Here is a 13,851-nt window from a genome sequence, read left to right as displayed (position 1 = left end):
GGGACGCCGGTTCTGGTCTCAAGTAGCTAAGACCGCAGTGAGACCCGGGGCCCAGGAGTCGCCCGACTTTTTTTTAAAGAGTTTTATTATTTATTTATTTATTTTCTCCCTCGTTCAGTTTTCCCACCGCACCCAGGTAGATTCCCCGGGAGCTGCGTGGCCGGACCACACTCCCTCCTCCCTGCCAAGCCCCCCAGCCCACTGTGTTCTGGGGGAAGGTGCTGCTGGATCTGCAGGAAGAGCAGCGCTTGAAAAGACCCTGGGAGAAACTTCCTGTTAAAAAAAAAAAAAGAAAAAGAAAAGAAAGAAAAAAGTGCAATTGATGCAATGAAATATTCGTTGTGGGCTCCAGGAGGTGGGGATGTGGGTGTTCCCATTCTTTCAACTTTTCTGTGTTTTTGAAAATGTTCTTTATAAAACACTGGGGAGCAAAAATTGGTTTTAAAATCATTCTTTCTCTTTCCCCAAAACCCCTAACTGACATGCTTCTTCCATGAGAAAATCCTGATGGATTGAGACAGGAAGCTCACAGCTCTGCTCTTTTTAATTTTTTGCTAGATGATTTTAACTCTTCCCTCAGTTCTTGGCAGCATGCTCTCTCTTTCCCTCCCCCTTTGGTTCTTGCTTTTCACCTGATGATGGAAGGGAAATTCTATCCTAACTGGACCTGAATCCCCAAGCCCTGGCACCTACTTGCAACCCAATATATATTTGTTAAATAAAAAAATATATATTGACATCAAGCTAATTGCCTTAGATGTTGTAGCTTCTGGCAAACACCTCACAGAGTCACCTGAAGTAAACAAGCTGTCAATAAAAGCTTCAGCTGGAAAGTTGTTCAGCTGCTGATCTGGAATGTTCTGTGGCCTTCACGGTGCCAAGCAAGGGGAATTGCATGGGGCAGACACAGGGGACATTCTTGCTGAGTCAAGGGCCTTCCCCCAACCCTTGGACCCAAAGCACCTTGTAGTCACACAGCTGGGTGCCTGCAAAGCTGGGACTAGACCCAGTCTGATTCCAAGTCCTGCTCAACCAAGGCCTAGCCTCCCCACATCTACAAAGGTTCCCGGGGCCAAGGAGACATGGGTCTGGATGCACTGGGTGTCATGGTCAGGTGAGCAGCCACAGATTCATACCCCTGAGCCCAGTTGGCCCCGGGAGGAAATACCCATCCTCTGGATTGGCTCCAGGCCTTGTGTTCAGAAACACCACACCCTGTGGATGGCCACTCATCCTTCAGGAAGCTCTGGGTAGTAGAAAGTGCCCTGCCCAGAGAGTGACCAGTGAGTTGGAGGTTCACCTTGGGGTCCCTGGCAAGGCAGGGCCTCTTGGAACCCTAGTTTATCTATAAAACAGAATCCCCCTGTGGTCCTGTTGTAAGGATGAAGTGAGTTGGCGTAACCAAAGGGAGTCAACCGAAGTCTTGGCAGACTTGTGGCAGGTTTTGGAGCCTGTCATTTGAAGTGCCAAATGTCAGGGTCCCTAAATCCCACAGTCATGCGTGGACCGAGGGGCTCATATCTCACACACCTCTGCATCCAGGCTGCTTCATGCAGGTCTTGTGAGTTTGCTTAGTTTTAACCTCCTGGCTTGTGATTTATGTACATTGGTGTATTCAGTGGTCTTGACAGTCCTGAGAGACGGGCATTACAGGTCTCTTTACAGACCACCCCAAGAGGCTTCATCACAAGGCAGACACGGGAGAGCCACACTTTGAACCCAGGTCCAAGGCTGCACCGCTTGTGTTTTTGTGTCTGCAGTTCTGGGGAACCCAGGGCCACGTGCAAGCCAGGCAAGTGCTCTACTACTGAGCTACACCCCCAGCCCAGGGTCATTTTGATCAGTCAGGGAGGAAAGAACAAATTGGGGCTCCTGCCTGACTCATTAGGTGCTTCCACAGCTTGGAGCTCTGAAGACTCAAGCAATACATGTTGTGTCTATTATTTCTGCCCCATTCCTTCTTGTCATCGATTCCTCCCTAGAGGTCATTATGAAAGGTCTCTTAGCAACAGCCTGCTTCTCTTCAACCCAGAGATATTCTCCTGGGGGCTTCAGAAAGAGAGCAACAGTAGGGAACAGCCCACTGTGGGCTGTGGTCATCTCACTTCCAGAGGTGAATGACAAGAATCCTACTTGTATTCCTGGGCTGGCTGTGGGATCCCCCCAGGATGGTACTGCAAGAAGCAAGGCCAAAATCCACCGGGTTATTCTTTGGAGAAGAAAAGTTGCTAACCCTCCCAACAACACCTACCCACACCTCCTCTTTGCATTATGCCAAAAAGAAATAATCAAGGTGTGGATGGTGTAGCAAGAAAGTTCCTGAAATCAGGCAAAGTTCCAAGAAATGGCTGGCAGGATGAGATGGAAAATGGAGAGCTGTCAAATGAACCTGCTATTTTTAGCCAGCGCCCAGCCTCCTCTCTAAATCAGAGACCTAGAGGGTGACAGTTAATGTCTCTGAGAACCACGGGACTTGGAAGGTAGATGCACCCCCAGAAAGCAAACTGCCCCTTGCAGAGAAATCAGGCAAACGATGGTCCAGTTCCCTGAGAAATGAGCAAACAGAGGCTGCAGAGAGGTGGGTGACCACACACCCAACAGGGGAGAGCAGCTCAGCAAGCGAGGGACTGGAGGGACAGAACTGGGAGATTCATAGCTCTTGCCAATTTCTGTGGTGTAAATACTTCCTTGATAGCCAAGTTCAAGCTACCACTATGAGGTCACTGAACTGTACACACATCTGCTCTCCGGAACCAAGGACATCTCTCTTGAGATGTCCCTCTGCCCCAATGAGTAACTCCAGAAATTTCTGACAAGAAAACTGTCAGATCACCAACAAGAGACCTGCCAGGAGCCAAACAGATCACGCTCACCTCTTGAATGCATTGGATGGTCAGGATAAGGTGATTTTCCCAACCCCAGGCTGAGATATGCGGCTGGGCTGACTCTGACTTGTGCTGTCCTAAGACAGCTGAGAGGAAGCACTTACCAGTAGTTGACAGACTTATACTTCAGGGAATTTTTGCTTTTTTTTCCTGATTATAAACATAAAAATGGAAAATGAAATTTAACCGTAACCCACCTAAAAATATTCACTATTATCATTAGAAACTTCTAGCCATTTTTTGCTGAGTTGTGGTGTATGTGATTTTTAAAATAAAATTGTGATATTTTATCCCAGGTCTCAATTCTTTTCCTTTTTTTCCCCTCAACTTTACATTATAAGCACATTTAAAGTTGTGATTAAAAAAATTTTTTTGGACAACTAACTAGTCTTTTAAACTGGAAAAGTAACAAAAATTCTAATGGTTAAAAAAAAAAATTCAAATGCACCCTGAGGGTATTATGCGAAGTGAAATAGGTCAGTCACAGAAGATAAATACTGTATGACTCCACTGTAGGAGGCAGAGTTCATTCTTTGTATTCACAGTCTTCACATTTGCAGTTTCAAATAACCAAAGAAAGAAAATATTCAGAAAAAAAAATGGCATTTGTACTGAACATTGAAAGATCATTTTTCTTGGCTTTATTCCTAAATAATACAGCATAACAACTATTTGTACTACAAGTCACCTAGAGATGACTTAAAGTATTCAGGAAAATGTGGGGAAGTTATATGCAAATACTGTGCCCTTTTATATAAGGAACTTGAGCATCCATGGGGGATCCTGGAACCCATTCCCCACCCATATTGACTGTGGTTTGCTGCACCCAGTGTCATCAAATTCCTAGGAACAGAAAGTAGTAAAAACCAAGGGAAAAACCAAGGGGACAGGAGAACGGAGTTAGTGTTTGACGGGTTCCCAGTTTCACGATGCAAGAGGAAGTGAGTTCTGGAGACCGAGGGTGGTGATGGTTACACAAAAATGTGAATGTACTCGATGTCGCAGCACTGTACACCTAGAATGGCTTGAACAAATTTTATGTTATGCATATTTGATCACAATTAAGAATTTTGAAATGCTGAAGAACATGGGAAAAGGAAAGAGCAACAAGGGGGAAAAAGTGTGTGTGTGTGTGATATACATGTATGACAGAGAACAGATATTTCCTTGATGTTTGTAAATAACCAAAAAAAAAAATTGAATGAAACAAAAAAGAAAATCCAAGCGGTTAGCAGCAAAATCATTTCTTGAAAGTAAGCCTTCTGCCCACCTCCCCTGGCCCCCAGTTCTCTTACCCAGGGAAGAAGTCTCATCAACTTTTGGAGGCTCTGGTTTTTACTGGTTTTCTAATGTGCATAGGTTGGGATATGATACAGCCTTCAATACTTGGGCTTTTTGTTTGTTTGGTTTTTTGGTTTTGGTTTGGGTACTAGGGATTGAACCCAGGGCACTTAACCACTGAGCCCTTTTTTATATTTTATTAAGAGACAGGGTCTCACTGAGTTGTTTAGGGCCTCACTAAGTTGCTGAGGCTGGCTTTGAACTTGTGATCCTCCTGCCTCAGCTTCTGGAGCTGCTGGGATTCTAGGAATGTGCCACCCTTCCTGGAAACACTTGTGTTTACGTAACAAAAGAGGATTCTTCTATTGTGATACCCAGATGTGTGAAGTTAAATAAAAGGGATTTGTTGATTTTAGCTTTATTGAGATATAATTCACATATCACAAAATTCATTCATTTAAAGTGTATAATCCAATGGCCTTCAGGATAGTTACAGAGTTGTGTAAACATAATCACCATCAATTTTAAATTTTCATCACCTTCCCCTTCAAAGAAACCCCTTCCCCTTTAGATATCATCCCCAATTTCCCCATGCCCCCTCCAGCCCCTGACAATTAGTAATCTACTGTCTATAGATTTGTCTGTTCTGAACTTTTCATAAAAATGGTATCACACAGGACTGGAGATGAGCTCAGTGGTAGAGAACTTGCCTAGTATTCATTGAGGTCCTGGCTTCAGTCTCCAGTTCTATGATAAATTTTAAAATTTTAAAAATCACTGTTATCAAACAATATATGTTGTGTCTGGCTTCTTGCACTTAGTATAATGTTTTCAAAGTTCATCCATTTGTAGCATGATTAGTACTTCATCTCTTTTTAATGGCTGAATTATATTCCATTGTATGGGCATATCACACTTGGTTTACACATTTATCAATTGACAGACAGTTGATGAACACTTAAGTCACTGTGATTCAGACTCAAGGCACCTCTGTCCTGTTTCTCTTCTTTTTCCTCATACCCTATCTATCATTCCACATCTGCCTTCTGATAATTAAAAAAAAAATCATTCTTGCTTCCCTTGGTGACCTACTAGGAACAGAGTAGCATTTTTAGAAGTGTGGCTCTGGGGGCTGGGGATATAGCTCAGTGCCGCAGTCTGGCTGGGCACAATCAGGAGCCACTTGTCAAAAGAAACTAACTTTATTTTTAGAACCACACACGCCAAACAAAACAGCCTCTCAGGAAAAACCCTCAGAGCCTCAACTGCCACCACCGGCTTTCCACAAGCTTCTCTCCACCTCCCACAATCCTCCTGCTCTTGAGGCCGATTGGCTGGGTCACGTGGGCGGAGCCAAAAAAGTCCCCCAATGAGCAGCTCCGTGGTCTGAAAGGGCAGGGAAACAGCCCAATGAGCATCACCGCAGAGGAGCCAATCAGCTAGATGTTGCTGGGGCTGCTATGAGCCAATCATCAGCTGGCAGCTGGAAGTTTGCTGGGGCCCCTTCGGCTGTGGCTCTCAACAGCTCAGTTGGTAGTGTGCTTGCCTCATGTGCACAAGGCCCTGGGTTCAATCCCCACTATAAAAAAAAAAATGAATGTGGCTCTACTTACATCAGTCAAGGCATACTCTGTATGCCAAGGTATCTGGCTGGAATTAGAAAAAGTAGTATATTATGCCATAGTTTCCTTTTTTTCTGACTTCAGTCAAACCTCTTTTGCTGAGAGCCACAGCTGAGTCGGAATGGCCCCTGGCATTTTGCCAAGACTTCTACTTAACCTAGTTGCCTTAAAATGTAATAAGAGTCTGAAATTTGAGTAGAACATCAATGTTTCCAAAATATAAGTATAAAGCCTATAAGAAAGAAATGTTTTTTCTCCCTCATGCTTTGCAGATGCCATGTGAATGTTCCATATTCTTCATATTTAGTAATAGGAATCCTTAGAGCTCAAAGGGCAAGAGACAGTAAGAACTTAAGATCACCAATGCACTTGTCAGATGAATAAAACTCCAATTGTATTTTAAGATTCCATCTTCTCCACAGTTATGAAAGTGTTGGAAAAAATGCCAGGGGCCATTCCGACTCAGCTGTGGCTCTCAGCACTCTTTGGGGGTGCAGGTAGGAATTCCCAATAGCATAGGGTCTCAAAACCCTGTCATCGTTTGTTTCTGTTCTGTTTCTACCCTGTTCCTTGCAAAAGTTCCATCCTGTTTCTCAAAGACAAGAGTATTGAACTTAATTCAACTCTGAGAATATTACATTCTCAATCCAGGAGAACTTGGTTTGTTGTTTGTTTGTTTGTTTATTTATTTTTGTACTAGGGATTGAACCCAGGGACACTTTACCACTCAGCTACATTCCCAGCCCTTTTCAGTTTGAGACAAGTTCTTGCTAAGTTGCTGAGGGTCTCACTAAGTTACTGTGGCTGGCCTCAAACTTGCAACCCTCCTTTCTTGGCCTCCCAAATCCCTAGGATTGCAGGCATGAACCACCATGTCTTCTAAACTAGTAGAGACGCACTGGTGAGGAATGGAACTAATTGCATCCTGGATTTTTCAAGCAATTGTTGACTTCCTGGAATATTTTGAGTTCTGAAAGGTGATATATACCTATAAATCCAGCGCCTCAGGAGGCTGAGGAAGGAGGGTTGCAAGTTTGAGGCCAGCTTGAGCTATTTAGTGAGATCCTGTCTCAAAATAAAAATCAAAAGGGATGCAGACTCAGTGGTGGAGCACCCCCAGGGTTCAATCCTCAGTAGCAAAAAAATAAAAAAAATTAAGAAAGTCCCTTATAACATACACTATAGTTTGAAATGTCCCCTGAAGTCCATTGGTTGGAACATTGATTCCTGACTTGGCAGTGTTAGGAGGTGGGGTATAATGGATGCCATTTAGGTCAGGAGGGTCCCAGCCTTGTGAATAGATTAATGTCCTTCTGGAGGGAGTCAGTTATCCGGAGCAGTGGTTAGAAAAAGAGTGTCTCCCTGGTGCCTTTTCTCCCAACACTCACGCAGTGATCTGTCTCACCATGCGATGACCCAGTATGACAATCCTAGCCAGAAGCTGCCACCATGTTCTCACACTTCCCAGGCCTCCCAGAAACTTTTTATCATTAAAAATCACTCTGTTCTTGGGGCCAGGGCTGTGGCTCAATGGTAGAGCGCTTGCCTAGCATGTGTGAAGCACTGGATTTGATTTCCAGCACCATATATAAATAATAAAATAAAGTCCATCCACAACTTAAAAAATATATTTTTTTTAAAAAAAATCACTCCATTCTTGATATTTTATTGTGGAGACACCGACACCGTTTGCTCTTGCCAGACACAGTGGATGAGCTCTTCCATCTTTTCAGCAAACCTCGGAAGTAGGCGCTGTTCTTGTCTGCATGTACAGATGAGAAAACCAAGGCTCAGAGAGATGAAACCGCTTTCTGAACAGTATCGCAGCTTGCAGACCGTGGGTCTAACGCGTGCCTAAAGTAGTGGTGTTTCGTTTGTCATTTTTGAGACTGGGTCTCTCTACATTGCCCAGGCCTATCTCGAATTTGTGAATTCAAGAGAAGCTCCCATCTCAACCTCCCAAATAGCTGGGACTACAGGCGTGCACCACCATGCCTGGCTTAACGTGGTGCTTCTTAAACTTGGTTTAAAGATGGGACTATTAAGAACTTCGTGGTTAAAAACTATGTGCCCTCCTCCTGGAAAAAATGCATGTGGTCGCAACATTTTAAAAGACATTTCAAGAAGTTAAAAACAAAAGCCAATCATCGCAGCTCTAAAGTGGAATGATAAATAAACCTGATTGGTTGAGCCCAAAGTGGGAAAAGAAAAAAAAAAAAAAACTCACTTACAAACTGGAGTCACCAGGTGGCGCCCTCGATCCAGAACGGAATCCAGGTCCCACAGCCAAGATCATCCTAGAGATGACTGCGGGGCCACACTTGAGGGAATTCAAAGAATTTTAATTTTTTTTTTTTTGAGAGAGAGAGAGAGAGAGAGAGAGAGAGAGAGAATTTTTTAATATTTATCTTTTAGTTCTCGGCGGACACAACATCTTTGTTTGTATGTGGTGCTGAGGATGAACCCAGGCCGCACGCATGCCAGGCGAGCGCGCTATCGCTTGAGCCACATCCCCAGCCCCTCAAAGAATTTTAGAGATGATTGGTTCCATCAATAGCCAACACCTTCCAGAGAAGGAAACCAAGCCCAGAGTTGCTAAGCATCTTGCTCAAGGTCACAGCTCATGAGCAAAGCCAAGACTCAGTCACTTGCTCAAGTTCTGATGTTTCTAAAATGTATCACATAGTTGGTTCCCTGGTTGGTTAAGCCCAGCACAGTGGACACAATTCAATATTTTCTCATGAGGACTCAAGACATAACTTTGTGTGTGGGTGAACATTGGCAGGTGGATGCCTGCTGAGCCTTCTGGGGGAGCAGAGATTCAAAGCCCTCAACCTCCCCCGCCCCAACAGCCCCAGACTGTTCTTTCTTTGTTAAAACACCCAATCCACATTTTTGTTCATTCCTCCTAAGGGCGAGGCACGGAGCCCAGGTGCAGGTCCTCCTAGCTGTCAGGTTTCCTTGCACACCTGTGAGTCCTCGGGAAAAGTATTCTTCCCTCTCTGAGCCTCAGTTTCTGGGGGGTCACTAAAAGTTCCCAGCTGGCAGGAGACAAGCAAGAACTGGTCTTTGTTAATAGGTCCCTACCTATTGGCAATATATATTCAACTTTAGAGCCCGGATGATCACAGAAGCCCGGTCTCTAACACTGAGCCACATCCTAGCCCCTTTCTTGGACGTGGTGGACTTTGTTTTATGGCTCAGCGCCCCTGTCCACTTGGCTCGGTCCCTCCGCACTATCCACCTGGCTCCGCCCCTCCACGGCTGCACCGCCTCCAGTTGCCACGCAGCAGATTGAGCTTCCAGCCCGGGAATCTTCGGGAGACGCACTCAACCACTTCCAAACCACGGCTCCCCAAAGGGCAAAACCTCAAGGATGTGGAATTTCACTTTCCATCTGATTCGTCCATTGCCAGGGTTCTCGTGAGGTGCGCGCCGTCAGCTCACACACCCCGGCCTCAGGTCCATCCCCTCCTCCCAGGTCCTACCGCAGTCTTCGCTGCAGCCCTGGCCCCTACCGAGTGCCAGCCACGGTGCCGGGTGCTGGGGTAACCTGGGGGAAAGAGCATGGGCTGTGCCCTCGAGGGGCGCACTCGTGGCTGAGCAGTCCCTGCTGCCCCAGCACCCCCAGCCCTGCTCCTCCACTCCCTCCAGCTGGCGACTTCCCAGCAATTCTTCAAGCTCATCACCTTTGCCAAGAGGACTTCCCTGGTGCACAGGAGGGGACAGGCGTCCTCTTTTCATTCCCATAAGCACCTGCAGAAAACGGCTGCGACACTTGCCTTTTCTGGGTTCTCATCTCTCATCTCATCTGTCTTGCTGGGTCCTCTCAAAGACGCAGCGCCTCCTGGGCGTGGCACATGAATGCTAGGTGAACCGAGCTTTGTGACCAACAGAAGCCGGAAGGATGCCAACCGTAGCACTCAGGAGAGGTTCTGATCTGGAGATTCTTGCTCACAAAGCTCTAGCATCTTGCAGATGGTTGGTTCTGTCTTGCCTGAAACCATCTCCTTGGCAATCAGTTCAGCCTCTCCTGCCAGAGGACGTCTGGTCTCTCTAGGAGTCGCTTGTCTTCTCTACACTAGGTTACACCTGTCCTTCGTGGGCCGGCTTTACTGGTGTCTGCACCTAAGTTCATACAGTGTCCTAGGAAGGGATACACTGCTCTGGCCCTAAACTCTTATTCCTTAGTGAGTTCTTCTCTTTCTCATGCTGTTTCCCAACTGCATTCTAGTCTTCTCTGATCTGGACCCTGGGATCAAATATGCTTGGATTTATATTTCTAGCCATGAGACCTGGACAACTTATCTTTTTGCATTTCTTCAAGTGTAAAATGGGAAACTAATTATGGTCCTAACCTCAGAACAGGGTGGGGACAAAGCATGTAGGATGCTAAGCCTGTTGTGCCACTTGCAGGTGTAGAATATGCACGCTGCCTTATAAGTTGTCCCCTACGCCTCATATGTCAATTACTGGACATCTCCATAAAATTATTAATTATCTGCTTGCTTTTTCCCTTCAACTTTTAAAACTTTGTTGGGAGGAGTGGACAGAAAAAGGAAAGACAGTAGAATGAATTGGACATAACTTTCCTATGTTCACACATGAATACATGACCAGTGAAACTCCGCTTCATGTACAACCACAAGAATGGGATCCTCATTGGAATGGGTTGTACTCCAGGTATGTATAGTATGTCAAAATCCACTCTACTGTCATGTATATCTAAAAAGAACAAATTTTCAAATAAAGGAACTCAAGAAAAAGAAAACGCTTTTTCTTATTCAACTAAATATAATTATGCTAATTGTCTTGAAAGGAAATTTATTATTAAAAGAATAATAAAAAAATTCCATTTATTTGTGGGAAGTGAAAGTCTATAATAAATCTTCCTAAATTCTTTCTCTCTCCCTAACGAAAACTATTATTAGGGTTGGAGTTGTGGCTCAAGTGGTAGAGTGCTTGCCTAGCATGTGCAAGGCACAGGGTTTGATTCTTAGCACCACATGTAAATAAATAAGTCCATCAACAACTAATTTTAAAAAGATATTTTAAAAATTATTATTTGATATTTATCTTTCCAGATATACATTTTCATGCATTTGTATTGTACATGGCACATAAACACATAGCTTTTTTAAAAATCATAAATGAGGTCATACACTATACTAGTTTGTTTTTCCATTTGTATAACACAATACCTGAGGCTGGATACTTTATAAAGAAAAAACTTTTATTTTTATTCTTTTGTGGTGCTGGGGATGGAGTCCAGGAGCTTGTGAATGCTAGGCAAGTGCTCTGCCACTGAGTTACAACTCTAACCTCCCAAAGAGGTTTATTTAGCTTACAGTTTGGGAGGGTGAAAGTCCAAGATTGGGTGGCCCCCATCTACGTGGTCTCTGTTGAGGGCCACTTTGGCTGTGTCCCAGCATGGCAGATGGCATCCTGAGGGGGAGATCACACAGTGGGACAGGAAGCCAGGGACCAGGGAGCAGCCAGTCTTATTCTTTTTATAGCAATGCACCCTGGTCCCCTGTTGTTCCTGTTGTTAAGCGATGTGCTTTTTAAAAAGCCCTCTTGAAGTGTACAATTTGGTGAGGTTTTGTATATTTTGTGTAACCAGGACCACTCTCTAATTTCAGAATTTTAACCCCCTACCCACACTGAAACACTGCCTGTGGTTACTCCTCACCCCCCAACCCAGCCCCTGACAACCGCTGACCCACAGCAGCCTCTGTGGATCGCCTGTGTCAGGCCCTGAGGTCTTCTGTACCTTCCTCCTTTGCTTACCGTGGTGTTTTCCAGATCCATCCCTGCTGTGATAGCACCAATACTTCATTACCTTTGTTTCTTCTTTTTTTTTAAAGAGAGAGAGAGAGAGAGAGAGAGAGAGAATTTTTCAATATTTATATTTTAGTTTTCAGTGGGCACAACGTCTTTATTTTTATTTTTATATGGTGCTGAGGATCAAACCCAGCGTCCCGCGCATGCCAGGCGAGCGGGCTACCGCTTGAGCCACATCCCCAGCCCACCTTTGTTTTATTCAAAGCTTTAAATGGACCTGGTGCGGAGGCACACGCCTGTAATTCCAGCAACTCAGGAGACTGAAGCAGGAGGATCACAAGTTCAAAGCCAGCTCCAGCATCTTAAGCCCTCAAAATAAAATAAAAAACAGGGCTGGGAAGAGGTAGAGTCAGAGGTAGTTCAGATGGTAGAGTCTGCCTGGGTTAAACCCCTTTCAACACACACACACACACACACCACGATTAAGTTGTAGTAAAAATACAAAGCAACAAATTCAACTGTTTTTAAGTGTGTGGTTCAATAAAGTGTGCTACAGACCCGGAAACTTTTTGTCTTGCAGCTCTGAACCCTACTGAACAACTCCCCACTTCTTCCCCGTGGCCCCGTTGGACTTTCTGTTTCTATTAATTTGAGTACTTTAGATACTTCATGTAAGTGGGGTCTTACTCACTTGTCTTTTGGCAGGTGGGCATCTCACTTAGCCTAATGGCCTCCCGGTATGGCCACGGGGTGGCACGGGACAGGGCTCCTTCCCTCTGTCCTGTCTGTGTTGGCCACTCTCATCTACTCATCTGTCAACGGGTGACTGGGTCGCTCCCACCTCTTGGTTACCATGAAGGACCATGGGTACCCGAATGGCCCTTTGGGATCCTGCTCGAAGTTCTCTTGAATATGTCCTGAAGTAGGCTCCTGGGTGGAGGCGGCTGGGCTAGTTGGCTGAGGAACAGCCACACTGTCTCCAGGCAGCTGCCCCTCCCACAGGCCCACCCCGGGGTGCAGGACCCCCATTTCCCTACACCCTGGACCCCAGGTTTCTTACTTTCTTTTGCTGCTGCTTATTTTTTGAGTGACTGTCTTCACCGCCCGAGGTGCTTCTCACCTGGTTTTGAGCTGCGTTTCCGTGATGCTGGGTGATGTTGAGCTTCTTGGGTTTGGTTCTTTGGTTCTTTGGCCTTATTAGAGTAACTGGCTTCAAGTCGAGTAAATCCAACATCTGGGCTTCCTCAGAGACAGTTTATATCTGTTGAATTTTCCTGTGTATGATCCCTACTTTTTTTTTCATATCTCCTAATATTTTTAAAGTGGACATTTTTAATAATGATGATGATGGTGATGATGATGATGTAACAACTCTGGCCATCAGGTTCCCGCCACTCCCAGGGGCTTGTTGCTTTTGCTATAGAGTTGTTTGGTGACTGTTCTATACTAGTTCAGTAGTCTATGCTGTCTGTCACGGGTGGCCGCAGAGGTCTGTCCTCCATCAGCTAACACAGAACAGAGCAATGAGCCCCGGGAGTGGGGAGAACCCACTGCCAGAGGGGTCCACCTTCCTGTTTCTTTGTGCATCCCCTATTTTTTCAGAATACCCATCCCATCTCCCGCCCCACATGCCGGCAAGCAAGCAGCTTTGGGCAGACACCTGCTGGGTGACCTCTAACTCCTGTAATTCTGGAGACAGTGTCAGATCCCATAGGTTGGGGGCTCAGTCCCCAAGACTGTCCCTCTGCTTCTGATGCCAATGGCATGCCCCAGGTTGCTGTCCCTGGGCTTCTGACCATGTGGCCGTCAGTGGAGCTTCCTTCCCACAGCTCCCTCCTCGGGTGCCCTGGGTTTGCTAGAGTGGCTCACAGACCTTGGAGAAGAGTTTTGCTAAATGTTACAGTTTATGAGAGAGGAGATTCTGCAAAGGATACCAGCAAACACCAGAAGAAGAGATGCTGGGGGCAAGGCTTGTGGGGCGGGGTGCCAAGCTGCCGCCCTCTGGGCATGCCGTCCTGCAGGAACCCTGGGCTCAGCTACCACCTGCTCTGTGAACCCTGTCCCGTCTGGTTTGTTATGGAGGCTTCATTACATAAGCTTACATTCCATAATGATTAGCTAAATCATCATCTACGCCCCTCTCCCTTCCCTGGGTAGCTGAGATGAAGGTCCTGATGACTCTGACCCTGACTTGGTCTTCCCAGGGACAACCCCCATCCTGAAGCTCCCTAGGGGCAGCCAGCCATCAGACAACTCAGTAACATCAAAAAAAAAAAAAA

The 13,851-nt window shown here is 45.6% G+C and overlaps 1 long non-coding RNA gene across 2 annotated transcripts; it reads right to left on the bottom strand.

Annotated features, from left to right (window-relative positions):
* Nucleotides 1-5,706: 5,706 nt before the first annotated feature.
* Nucleotides 5,707-13,798, bottom strand: LOC125611245. 2 transcript variants are annotated; one of them, XR_007341402.1, is made up of 4 exons: nucleotides 12,693-13,798; nucleotides 11,579-11,641; nucleotides 8,020-8,108; nucleotides 5,707-7,550 (listed from the first exon to the last, which is right to left on the bottom strand). It is a non-coding gene; the product is annotated as an uncharacterized LOC125611245 (long non-coding RNA). The 2 variants fall into 2 exon arrangements; XR_007341401.1 differs by lacking the exons at nucleotides 5,707-7,550; nucleotides 8,020-8,108 and adding an exon at nucleotides 11,044-11,233 and having other exon boundaries at nucleotides 12,693-13,781.
* Nucleotides 13,799-13,851: the final 53 nt, after the last annotated feature.

Source organism: Marmota marmota, unplaced genomic scaffold (genome assembly GCF_001458135.2).
Source record: "Marmota marmota marmota unplaced genomic scaffold, marMar, whole genome shotgun sequence".
Lineage (NCBI taxonomy): Eukaryota > Metazoa > Chordata > Mammalia > Rodentia > Sciuridae > Marmota > Marmota marmota.
The sequence above is the reverse complement of the archived record's forward strand: the minus strand, read 5'-3'. Positions and strand labels throughout refer to the sequence as shown.